Source organism: Curcuma longa, chromosome 2 (genome assembly GCF_044706935.1).
Source record: "Curcuma longa cultivar G26 ecotype Majalengka, Jawa Barat chromosome 2, ITB_CL_G26_1.1, whole genome shotgun sequence".
NCBI lineage: Eukaryota > Viridiplantae > Streptophyta > Magnoliopsida > Zingiberales > Zingiberaceae > Curcuma > Curcuma longa.
Window position 1 is genome coordinate 9298247 of NC_133862.1, and position 12253 is coordinate 9310499.

Sequence of the window (12253 nt, forward strand, 5' to 3'; positions counted from 1 at the left end):
TTCTTTTTCCAAGAATAATTATTTATTACTAGCTGAGAAATTATTTTACATTATTTGAGTTTTATATGTATGACATTATGATTTTATCCCATCATTTAGTTTGATAGACGTTTCATTGCATCAATGTAATTTTTGAATTTTTTATTGTTGTTGTGTGATCAATTGCTATTACTAATTTGCTAATAATTTAATTATCTCCATTACATCGTCTTACTAGCCAAAAAGCTGCGGTGGCCCATTGGATAGGTTCTTCAAAATGAATCCCACAAGATCAAGAGGTAAGATACAATAGAATATGATTCTTTCTTGGTTTACAATAGACATTTCATTGCATTAATATAATTATTTATAAGTTTTGTTGTTGTTGTGTGATCCAAGCAGTGGTCCATTTGATAGGTTCTTGAAAATCAATCCCACGAGATCCAGAGGTAAGGTATGCTTCTTTCTTGGTTTAAAATGTGATTATTTATTTATTTAAAAAATAATGGAGTGCTCAAATTTCTTCACAGAGACATAATTGCAATTGACAGTGAAGAAGCAGAGCAATTCGTTCTATGCTAGAGTTGCACAGATGTTTGCGCCTGCAGTTGAGAGAGAAGAGAGGCAGGAGTTCTCTTCTCTCTCAACCGACCAGTTGAATGAGATTTATTATGATGTGGTTGGTAGGAGGAAGAAGAGCTCCACCCTCTACGGTCTAGGGTCCCAAGCTCGAGTCGTATATGATCGTGTGATGGCCCCTAGAGTCAGGGGTCGTCCTTGCGGATCAGATTCAGCGATAGAAGCCTTACAAAAAGAAAATCAAGAATTAAAGGATCGACTCACAGGGCAGCAAGATCGACTCGCTGCATTAGAGGCGCAGGCAGAAAGTCAAGCTCGGCTTGGGCGGTAGATGGCGGCCTAGATGGAGGCCTTCCAGACGCCATCGCAGCCTGCTTTTGATGCGCTGCGAGCTGCGATGCGAGGTGCGGACCCTGATACGGAGACTCAGGACCCTAATGCTCCTGATCAGTAGCTGTCTACAAGGTAGGTTAACATTTCTATTATTTTTAATTTTTTTAAAGTTATTACTTGTAAGTCTGTATTATTCAAAAACGTTGTTCTATTACTAACCTATCTTATTGGTTTTTTACAGGATATTCTATTTTGCATCGGCTGGTTTAGATATAATTTTGATCAGTTCTTGTATTTTGACATTTGATACAGTATCATTGTATCTAGATATTTGTAATTATGTTATTGTATTCGGATTGTATCGCAGTACTTTGAAAGATTTGTATTGTATTCACTCATTATATTAGTATTGTGTTTTATCATTACCATTGTTGGTCTATTTGTGTTGCTCAGTTATATTATATTGTTGTTGTTGTCGTGTAAACAGGAAAATCAGAAAATTAAATAAAAATATTTCAAAAAAAAATTTGATTATTAGCGACGGAAATATAAATTTCGTCGCTAATAATCGATTTTATTTTATTTTTTTTAAAATTAGCGACGGGCCTTTAAATTTCTGTCGCTAATTAGCGACGGAAATTTAGATTTCCGTCGGCAATTCCCGTTTAAGTTTTTTTTTAATTTTTTTAGAAAATATTAGCGACGGAATATTAAATTCCGTTGCTAATTAATAAATATTTTCCTTTTTATTTTTTTAACTAAATAGCGACGGAATATTACATTCCGTCGTTAATTAGTGACGGAATAAATTATTCCGTCGCTAATATTTTACGACGGAAATTAATATTCCGTCGCTAATTAATTAGCGACGGAATAAATTGTTCCGTCGCTAATTAACGACGGAATTTAATATTCTGTCGCTAAAGTGACGTCAGCGTCCAAAATTTATGCGACGGATTATTTCCGTCGTTATTCGGTCGCTAATCGGGATTAGCGACGGAATAGCGACGGAAATAATCCGTCGCTATTTGATAATATTTTTGTAGTGTGGGCCAATGGTAGGGGTTTTAATTTGCTAAATATTTATTTCTTTTAAATTTGCTTTCTGCATAATTAGAATTATATTGTTGAAAACCAAATATATGTAATTAGCAGTGGAATTATTTTAAAAATAAAATTGTTGTTGAACTTTTTACTACTCTTATTGTCTCTTGTGAGTGTAACATCAGTCGTTAACTATTTTGATTTAATTGATGAATTCAATCAGTTTGATCGAGTATCAATTAAGTTTTTATACAAATAACAGCCCATGTCCATATATTTTCACGTTTGAAATTATCTTTATTTGACACTATTATAATAATTATGATACAATATACATATTTCATATATATTCAACGTTAATCAATATTAATCAACACTAACAATATTATATTATAAAACTACAGTTGGGTTTGGGGCCTGAGGCCGCATCCACATCAGCTTCAATCGAACATGCACGACCAGCTTGTTAGAGAGCTCCTCTGCGGCTCTTTCAGCTGCTTCTCTTGTGGTAGTCACAAATGCACATGCTCTGCTGAAGCACCATTAAATGATGGACTAAAAATAAAAGCAACCAGAGAACTTGTTTTCTCCGGGTGACATGTGCAAACCGGGTTCAACCATGATGCATCTACTAAACCCAATTGGTTTGGCCTCTAGTTCTCAAGCTAACCAGTCGAACCAGAAGATTTGGTTAAGTTTTGAAAGCATCAGTTAAAAGGACATAGACAACAGTTAGTATAACGCGTTCCTAATTAGAGCAAACTAGTGAAATGAACTCTTAATAATGCAGAAGCAAAGAAGCCAAAGGAACTAAATATGGACTTCACTGGGACTAGCACATCTGCTTATGTGCTATAAATATAGGCCTGTGTGCATGACAGATGAAAAAAGGTTTGATTTTGGTATTTAATATGCATGATGATTTGAGTTCCAATACCAATATGCACATAAGACCTTTATATATGGACAATTGAGATGTCAAACACCTGGATCTATATCCATGTTGGCTACCAAGAAACACCTGGATCTATATCCATTGGCTTCAGTATGTCATGCTATCTACACTTGAATCAGTTAATTAGTTTTAATTCAACTTTAAAAAAATTCTCCCTTTTCATTAATTCACAAAGTATGGCGTAGACTGCAAATGGAAATTTAGCATACAAAAGCTACAAACATTGGCCCGATTTCTTTTGTAATAAGGAGTTGTCCTTTGAAGTTTTACAATGGTATCATTTGGATGCATTTTATAGGTATAATATCTTTATTTTCGTGAATCTATGATTATAATAATAACAATTATTTATATTATTAAAATAGCATTAATAATTATTTACACGAGTATATATTTGATTAGTAATTTTGATTGTATGAAGTTATTTTAATTTTTTTATCTTGTTTAAGGTCAATAATAATTATTTAATAATAATTTTTTATTGTGCTTCTTCTTTTAACTCTGTAGCTCTTTTCTTTTCTTTTGGGAAGACACTACTTTTAACTCTGGAACCCCTTCCTTTTGGAAAGACATTGACTTGACCGTCGGAGTAATCATGTAACTACGCGGACCCTCATTTATTGGTGTTAACATGCAGGTAGCAGGTCCACTCGGGTGTGTAGAGGAAGGAAGCTCTATCAGAATCCGAATCCCTAAAAGGTGGTGTTGTGGAGCCGGGAGAGACATAACAAGCCACATCAATAGTTATATTAAATATATTTTAGATTATATGAAATAATACAGGGAGGGTGTAGAAATATTAATATTTGATTTGCTATCTACTCCAAGTTAGGCAAACCAACGGGCGTTACAAACTGTCCTATAATCTAGGCTGATGATGTCCCTTGAGGAGCTCATAAGGATTATCATGTAAACCCTGTAGGTGGACTTAGTTTCGCATGATAATAAGGTTGAGTGGTACTACTCTTAGATTCAAAAGTTAATTAATTGAGTTGTCAGTAAGTTAATTAATTGACGGACATACGATATCTTAAACACATGGAGATTAATGCACTCATGGTAAGAAGGAGCTCATATTATAATATAGGATTGGTGCGGTAGTTCAATAATAACCCTTTAGTGGTATGCGTTATTATTGATGGACTTGAATTGGGTGTTCAGGGAGAACACAGGAAGCTCAAGCCCATCAGGAGGCCAACACCAATTCCTCCTCTAGGTCCCTGTTGTAGCCTCTAGATAAAGCCTCGTATCCACCTATTAAAATTCTGTTAGGAATTTCGGATAAGAAATTCTGTTAAAAATTTCTGTTAAGAAATTCTTTTAAGAATTTTCGTTACAAAATTCTATCTCTTCTTGAACAAAATTTTATTATAAAATTTTGTTTATTAATTTTGTTAAAAATTAACAAAATTTAATTGAGGAATCTCGTTAAGAAATTAATGAGATTTAATTAAAAGATTTTGTTAAGATAAGAACAAAATTAAGATAAAGAAAATTTATTAAAAAACTGACAAATCTTATCCAGAGATTCTATTAGATTTATTCTAATTAAATCTTATTAAAAAAATTTATTAGATTTTTTCTTAAATTTCTAAGATGGCTAAGCTATAAAAAGAGGAGATGGGGAGAGGCAAAAACATAACAAAAATATCCTCCTTGGATTAGTAGGGTCGGCGGCAACAAAACATCTCCTCCCCTTTATTTCTTTTGCCGCCACCTCCTCCTTCCCACCTTCCCCTCTTTCGGTTTTTCTTCCAGCCCCTTCTCCCTCTCTTGTGGTTCGGTTCCTCCCTCTTTCTCCATCCTAGGGCCGGTGCACAAGCCCCTAAACTTGCTAGGGTCGGTGGTCAAGAAGGGAGGAAGAAGAAGAGAAGGAAAGGAAGGGAAGAAAAGAAGTGAAGCTTCTTCTTGCTTGCCATCGGAGTAGAAGAGAAGTTTTGGTGGATTTATCTAGGAAGATCGTTGCCCACACAATGTCCAGGAAGAAGAGAGGAATACAAGAAAAGATTAAGAGGTCTTCAAGTACAAAGCATCCACACACATCAGAAAAGGTATGACTTAATTAATTCCGCATCGTAGTCATCTCTTTAGAATCCTTCGTATGGATCCTGAATACCAAACACAATAGTCCAATGATCTTAATGCATCGATCAAGCACCTAGTTGATTGAATATGAGAGCTACTTGATAAGATTTCATCTCCAAAAAATTTTTGTCTAGCAAGAATTCAACAGAACAGAATTTCAGGTTCCCATCAGCCGTGTCCAATAGACACAACCTCGAGTGGTTGCTTTGCTGTTGGGAAACACGGCCGTGCCTAGGGAGCACGACCTAGGTTTATTCAACTTCAATCTTGGAATTTCCTGCAAAGAATAGGAAAATTTATTACTAACTTGTTGAAATAATAAAAAATTATGTAGTAGAGAAAATGAATAAAATATAAAAAGAAAACCCTTGGGTTGCCTCCCAAAAAGTGCTTGTTTACGATCTTTAGTTCGACCCCTTTTATTATATAGTGTATAGGGCTTATTGGTTGACATCTCGTAACCGAGCCTTGGGTGGTACTTTGTATTTTTATTTTTTTTCGTATTGCTTCCTTATTATCCCGACCAGTGCGAGCTCCTTCGTCGGCAAATGAGGTTGGTAGAAAACAATCTTCATTTGCTGGCTGTCATCCAGCCTGCAACAATGTGCTTTTTCTGGGATGTAAGCGTTGGAGTCAAGTGAGAGGTTGAATTCCACTCTTTTTCTTCCCACTTCTAGGGATAGTTTGTGGTTCTTCACATCAATCTTTGCCCCAGCAGTGGATAAAAATGGCCTCCCGAAGATGATAGGGATCGACGGATCCTTCTCCATGTCTAGCACAATGAAATCGATTGGGGCGGTGAATCCTCTGACTTCTACCGGCACATCCTCAACTATTCCTATAAGATATCTACATAAATGGTATGCTAGTTGGATGACCATAGTGGCAAGCTTGAGATCCGTATATCCGCATTTCTCACTTGTTGAGTAGGGGATGATACTAGCGCTAACCCCTAAATCGCAAAATGCTCTACCAATAGAAATATTGCCTATCTTGCACGGGATGGTAAAGCTACCTGGATCTTTGAGTTTCGGAGGAAGTTTATTGTTCAGAATTATTACGCTAACCTCCTCCGTAAGCTCTGTAGTATTCTTGGCCTAAGTTATATTTTTGGTGGACATGAGTCCCTTAATGAACTTGGCAAACTTAGGCATCTCAACAAGGGCGTCGAGAAGGGGAATATCCAACGAGATATCCTTGACTGTATTGTAAAGTTTCTCAAACTAATCATCTTTTTGCTTGTATAGGAGCTTTTGTGAGAAAGGTATATTATACACTAGTGGTTTCTTTGTTGGTACCTCAGCGGGTGTAGCGGTCTCAACTTCCTCTAATTCATCTTCAATAATTGGCGTAGAGGAAAGAGGTTGCTTGGCGGCTATTGTGCTTGTAATACCTTCCAAAGGAGCAGTCACTTGAGGTTCCTTATCCTTCAAGGTCTGCCCGCTGCTAAGCTCAATGGCTTTGCAATGCTCTATGGGGTTAAAATCTGGTTTTCTTGGGAGTGCACCCACTTGTCTGGAAGAGAGGGAAGAACTAATCTGAGCTATCTGTGTCTCTTGCATCTTTATCGTCTTGTCATGGTCATCTAATTTCTCATTTACCTTAACCATGTCACTTTTTAATTGTTCCAAAATTTTTAGGATTTTCTAGGTGCTTGACACCTCTTCCCTTGGCTTTGACGCAACTTGATGTTCAAGTATGGGTTGTTCCTCTGATTATATGTATCAACGGCGTCACACTGTTCATATTGAGCAATTTAAGCTTGGAGTGCTCCCACTTGGCACATTTCCTTTGTATGATTGGAATCCCCACAAATATCATAGGATGTAGCTACCACATTAACCTTGCTTGTATTCATATTATCAAATCTTTTATTAAGGGCTTCCATCTGCACAGTCAATAGAGTATGGGTGTCTACTCTATACTTCCCAGAAAATTTTGAATTACTACCTCTCTCATTGACCCACTAATGATGGTTAACAGCCACATTTTCAATTAATTCTTCGACATCTTCTAAGCTCTTATTCATTAATGCACCTCCTACAGTAGAATCCAAATAAACTTTCATCTGATAGTTAATTCCGTTGTAGAAAGTGTGAATGACAAGCCATCTTTCAAGTCCGTGGTGTGGACACTACCTCAACATTCCCTTAAATCTATCCCAAGCTTTAAATAAGGATTCTCCATCCCCTACAAGAAAATCGATAATTAACAACACTCAAAAGACATCGGTTTTATGCCAAACCCGATGTCTTTTACTTTTTTACAATGGTTTTAACAAAAATCGATGTCTTTGAGAGGTTGATTGGAGCCTACGACAACGGTTTTTGGAGGCTACAACAATGGTTTTAAAACCGTTGTCTATGTCCGCTATTTTGGGACTACAACAACGGTTTTTGAAGACTACGACAATGGTTTGAAAACCGTTGTCTATGTGCACTTTTTTGTAACGACAACAACAGTTTTGGAAGCTATAACAACGATTTAAAACCGTTGTATATTTTCACTTTTTTCTTTTCCCTCTCTCCCCCAAAATATTTTTAGATCCCGCTGATCTTCCACTGCGCGCTTCCAAAACCCCTAAACCCGACTTCCACTACGCGCTTCCAAAACCCCTACACCCGACTTCCACTGCGTGCTTCCCAAAACCCATAAACCTGATGTTTGCGCTTCCCACTCCTGCTCCATCGGCGACGAAGCTCGTCTTCTCCCGACCTCTTTCTTCCGCCCTTGGTTGATAAGGCAGTGGTTTCTCATCCCACAGCGCAGGTACGCTGAAAAAAAAAATTAAAAATCTGACAATTCAGTTTTAAAACCACGCGATCCCTAACTCGCGATTCCTGCCGCGCCTCCCTTTCCTTCCCAGCGATCCCCTCCTCTCGACGCCGCCGCCGCGCCGTTCGTCGTCTTGCCAGTAGCCCTCTGCCCAACCGTTCCCAACAACTAGAGGTCGTGGGGTTTCCCTTCCTCAACCATATCCATACCTCAAGCATGCGACGGTCGACTCCATCTCATCCCACCTCCTCACCGACGTATCTCATCGGTGCCAACCTCCACCGCAAGCCCAAATAAAGGTCAGGGGGATTTCCCTTCCTCCAGCCATCATCCTTCTCCTTTTCATCCGCAACCAAAAGACATCTTCCTCTCCATCACAGCAGCTGCACCATCATCCCAACCATCAAATCCAGCCTTCGATCTATGAGTTCTTGAGGTTTCCCAACTTCATCTTCGATCCGGACAGCTTCTTCCTCTGATCAGTGATCCCACAGTAGGCTTCCTCTTCAGATCCGCACCTTCACACCACCAGACAGCAGCCCATCTTCCGTTCATCCAATAGCAGCCCTCTCTCCATTCGGATCGTAACATTCGACGAGTTGATTAGATCTAATTGGTTGTTAGTTGATCTTCATGTTTAATGTGTTGATTTGTTCTAGGTTGATCTCCATATTTGAATGATTGTAAATAATATGAGTTCTATGTTTAAGATGTCATGCATTTAGTTGTAATTGATTGATGCTTGTTAGATGTTCGATAAAATTCCCCTTACACTTTTGTCATTTCAATTAATGTGCATTTTAGTTTATTTAATTCTTACAATGCTTTAGTTCAATTCAATGTTAGTGATAGATTGTTATTTTGTTGGAATACACGTAGATTAGATTAGATTAGGTTAGAATGCTTTCTTTATGGTTCCATGAACTCCTTCATAGTTGTAGTTTAGCATGTTCACATTTCTTTTAGTGCCTTGCTTCATGTTGGCTATTGTTTCCTTCGTGTCGTAGTTTAATGAATTTCCATTTCTATTGATTTCATTAATTCTCATTCCATGTCCTTAGCTTTAGTATTTGAAAACCCAAGACTCCCATTCACGAATAAATAAATCTTAAGATTATCATGCATCGGCTACATTCCTTGTGAGATATTACAGTGATTACAGCATGAGTTACTAAACAAGTTGGGGTCTCATTCATTCAATGAGGTTTGTTTATTTATTTATTTTTTGTTCTTTTTGTCATTTGCAGATTTTAGTGCACAGCAAAGTTTACTTTTAATCTAATATGATGGTTGTTGTTCATAGAGCATTTCACATTTTGATTTTCTTTTAGCTTTAGAAGAAAACTAGGTTTATGTTTAGTAGAATAGGAAAAAGAAATTTGTTTTCAAAAATTCATGCTTTTCAAATCTATTTAAGTATATTTTAAAATTAGTTTTTTTTAAGCTTTATTTTCAAAGATAAGTAAATGGAGATTTTGCCTTAGACTAGATGCAAACCCCCTAGAAAGCATGTACCTATAGATCTAGGTGGACATCTCACAAAGCACACTAGATACCTTGTTTGTGATTGCTAAACTTAGAACGGTGTGAGATGTATAGGAATCTAGTCTAAGCAAAATAGATGCTTTAAGTCAGTGCATCAAACCAGAAAGCTTAGACTCTAATTTCAAATTGATCAAGTTAAGTGTCCCAAAATAAAAAGACAATCTTTTAAAGTTGGGATTAAACACTTATACTTGGCTAACTGGGTAAAGCTACTACTTTCTAGTAGATAGCTAAAACCTAAGTTGGACACGCGCCCCAAAGGAATAATTTATTTTGTCTAACTATATTTATTATTTATTAAGCTTGGACTCAACCCAATAGAACCCAATATTTTTTGATTATGTCAAAGGGGGAGAGAATTGAGGTTCAAGTTAATGAATTTTCCAAGTTAAAATCTTTCAAAGTTTTTTTTTTAAAGTTAAGTTTTGTTTCAAAATTTTCAAGTTAAAATCTTTGGATAAAAGTTTGTTCTGAAAAAAAAAGAGAAAGCATAAGTTACTTGAAAAAGGGGGAGTAAAGGATTCAGGGGGAGAAACACACATGCACTTTCATACTTGTTTTATTTTGATGCATGTTGTACTTAATCTTGCTTTATAAGTTGTTATTTGTAACTTAACTTGAAACCTTAAGTTGCCATAATCAAAAAGGGGGAGATTGTTAGTGCAGGAAGCACTAGCAGATCAAACCAGAGTTTTGATTATGGAACTAGGATCAAGTTAAGTATGTGGTTTGGCTAACCAGGTTGAATTGAGCTTGCAGAAAACAGGTTAAGTCCTAGTGCTGCTAGGCATGAAGTCTTGGCAGAGTCAAAGTGCACCAGGCAGAAGTCTGGACTTGGTCAGGAGGACCAAGTTGCAGAAGGCTGGACTTGGTCAGGAGGACCAAGTTGCAGTAGAAGAATGGACTGATCAGGAGGATCAGTTGCATTACAAGTCCTGGGGGGCAACGACAGAGCCGAGCACAAGTCCAACGGGTCAGGAGGACTCGGTTGGCATCAGGTAAATTCTCCCGAGGGAGTGGGTGAGGACGCGTTCCTACGAGGAACAGTAGGCGTCGGTCTAACCCAGGATCTCACCGGAGATCCGAAGTTAAGACTCGGAGTTGGTTCGGTGAACCGACTCAAATACTTTACATGTTATTTGTGAGCTAACTTTTGTGCAGGAAGAAAATCCGACGAATGCTTAACTCCGGCCGAAAAACTGATTTTTCGGGTCTGGAGTCGACCCAGATGGGTTCTGGAGTCGACTCCAGCCGAGTCAGCCGAAGTCCGGAGTCAGCGCGTCGAGTTTTCTGCCAAATCAGCCTGGAGTCGACTCAGGTGAGCTTTTGAGTCGACTCAGGGTCAAAATCTGATCGTCGCTGCCGCCACCGCAACTGGAGTCGACCCAGAACGAGATCAGAGTCGACTCAGAGAGGATAAACGACGAAGGGATTAAGTTTTATCTGCCACATCTGCTGGAGTCGACCCAGATTGCAATCTGAGTCGACTCAGGTCGACTATAAAAGGACTCCGCGAGCAGCAGCCGAGACAATTCACTTCCAACGCTTCCAAACTCTCATTCTCGTGACTCCCAAGCGCTCCAACTTCGACGTCGGTGCTGTGCCTGCTCCAAGCAACCTTTCTTCACACCGAGACGACGATTTCGACTTCCGGGGAGCGAATCTTTTTGAGCAAAAGTTTGGTAACAAGTTCTTGTATTTATTCATTTCAATTCTGTAATCGAGTTTTGTAATCGAATTTTTTCGATACACTTGCTGCCGGAAAGGGGCAAGTGTCTTAGTGGATTGCCCAACGTAAACGGTCAAGGACCGTGGGCCTTGGAGTAGCAGCGTTGCGCTGTGAACCAAGTAAAAATAAACGAGTCATTTCCTTTCTTGCACTTAATTTCTGTTTTTTCGCTACTTGTATTTAATCGCTTCCGTTTCCGCACTCGAGAGTTTTACGAAAATTTGAAAAGCGTGCAAACACGCTATTCCCCCCCCCTCTAGCGTGTTTTCGATCCTACATACTTTTAACTCTCAAGTCCCTCTCCCTTGAGAAATTACTACTTTTAACTCTCAAGTTCTTCTCCCTTAGGGAGGTATATTTTCTTTCTTTCAGCTTTGAGCTGATTTGATTGTCGGAGTGGTCATGCTGTCTATATCAACCCCTGCTGATTGGTGTTAATGTGCATGTAGTAGATCTGCTCGAGTGATGGACTTGTTCTGGTGCACAAGAGGAAGCCCTGTCGAATTCAAACTCATAAAGATGGCGTGGTTGAGCCTGGAGAGAGATATCGAGCCGCATTAATAGTTATGTTAAATGGATTTTTGATTATATGAAATAATATAGGGAGGGTGTAGAAATTTTAATATGCTCGAAGTTAGAAAAACTAACAAGGATCATAATTTAGGTGGCAAAGCTTGAATCAGGCTTGGATGATATAATCATAGTTAGTTAGAGGTTGAGGTGGAAATTGAGCATTAGATAAGTATAAAGTCCTCATAAATCAAAATCGAAGTTGACTTCTCATAGATAGACGAGAAAATTCTAGAGACATTGCTAGCCAATATCAAACGATTGATGACACAATCATCATCAGATAATTGGATTAAAAGATCCAAAGATATGATTAGTTCAAGAACAATTGAGTAGGTCAGACACTTTGCTTGGGTAGAACATGTTAGATGGGTCAATCTGATCGAATAGTCAATTGAACTAGTTGGTTCAAATTGGAGGATCTTAACCTACCAAATATGAATCCTATCTAATCTGGTCCGTGACCATCTTACCAACAATGTTATATCTAAATAATAAAAAAACGATTATTTTTTAAAGAATATAAAATATTTTTTAAAAAATTAAATTTTTTTTCTGGCAATAAACCGATCATAATGTCCTTCACCCATCGATTTCATGGCGACTGAAAGTTAGGCAGATCCTTTTAATCGGCCATATCTATCGTCGTCGCCCAGCAA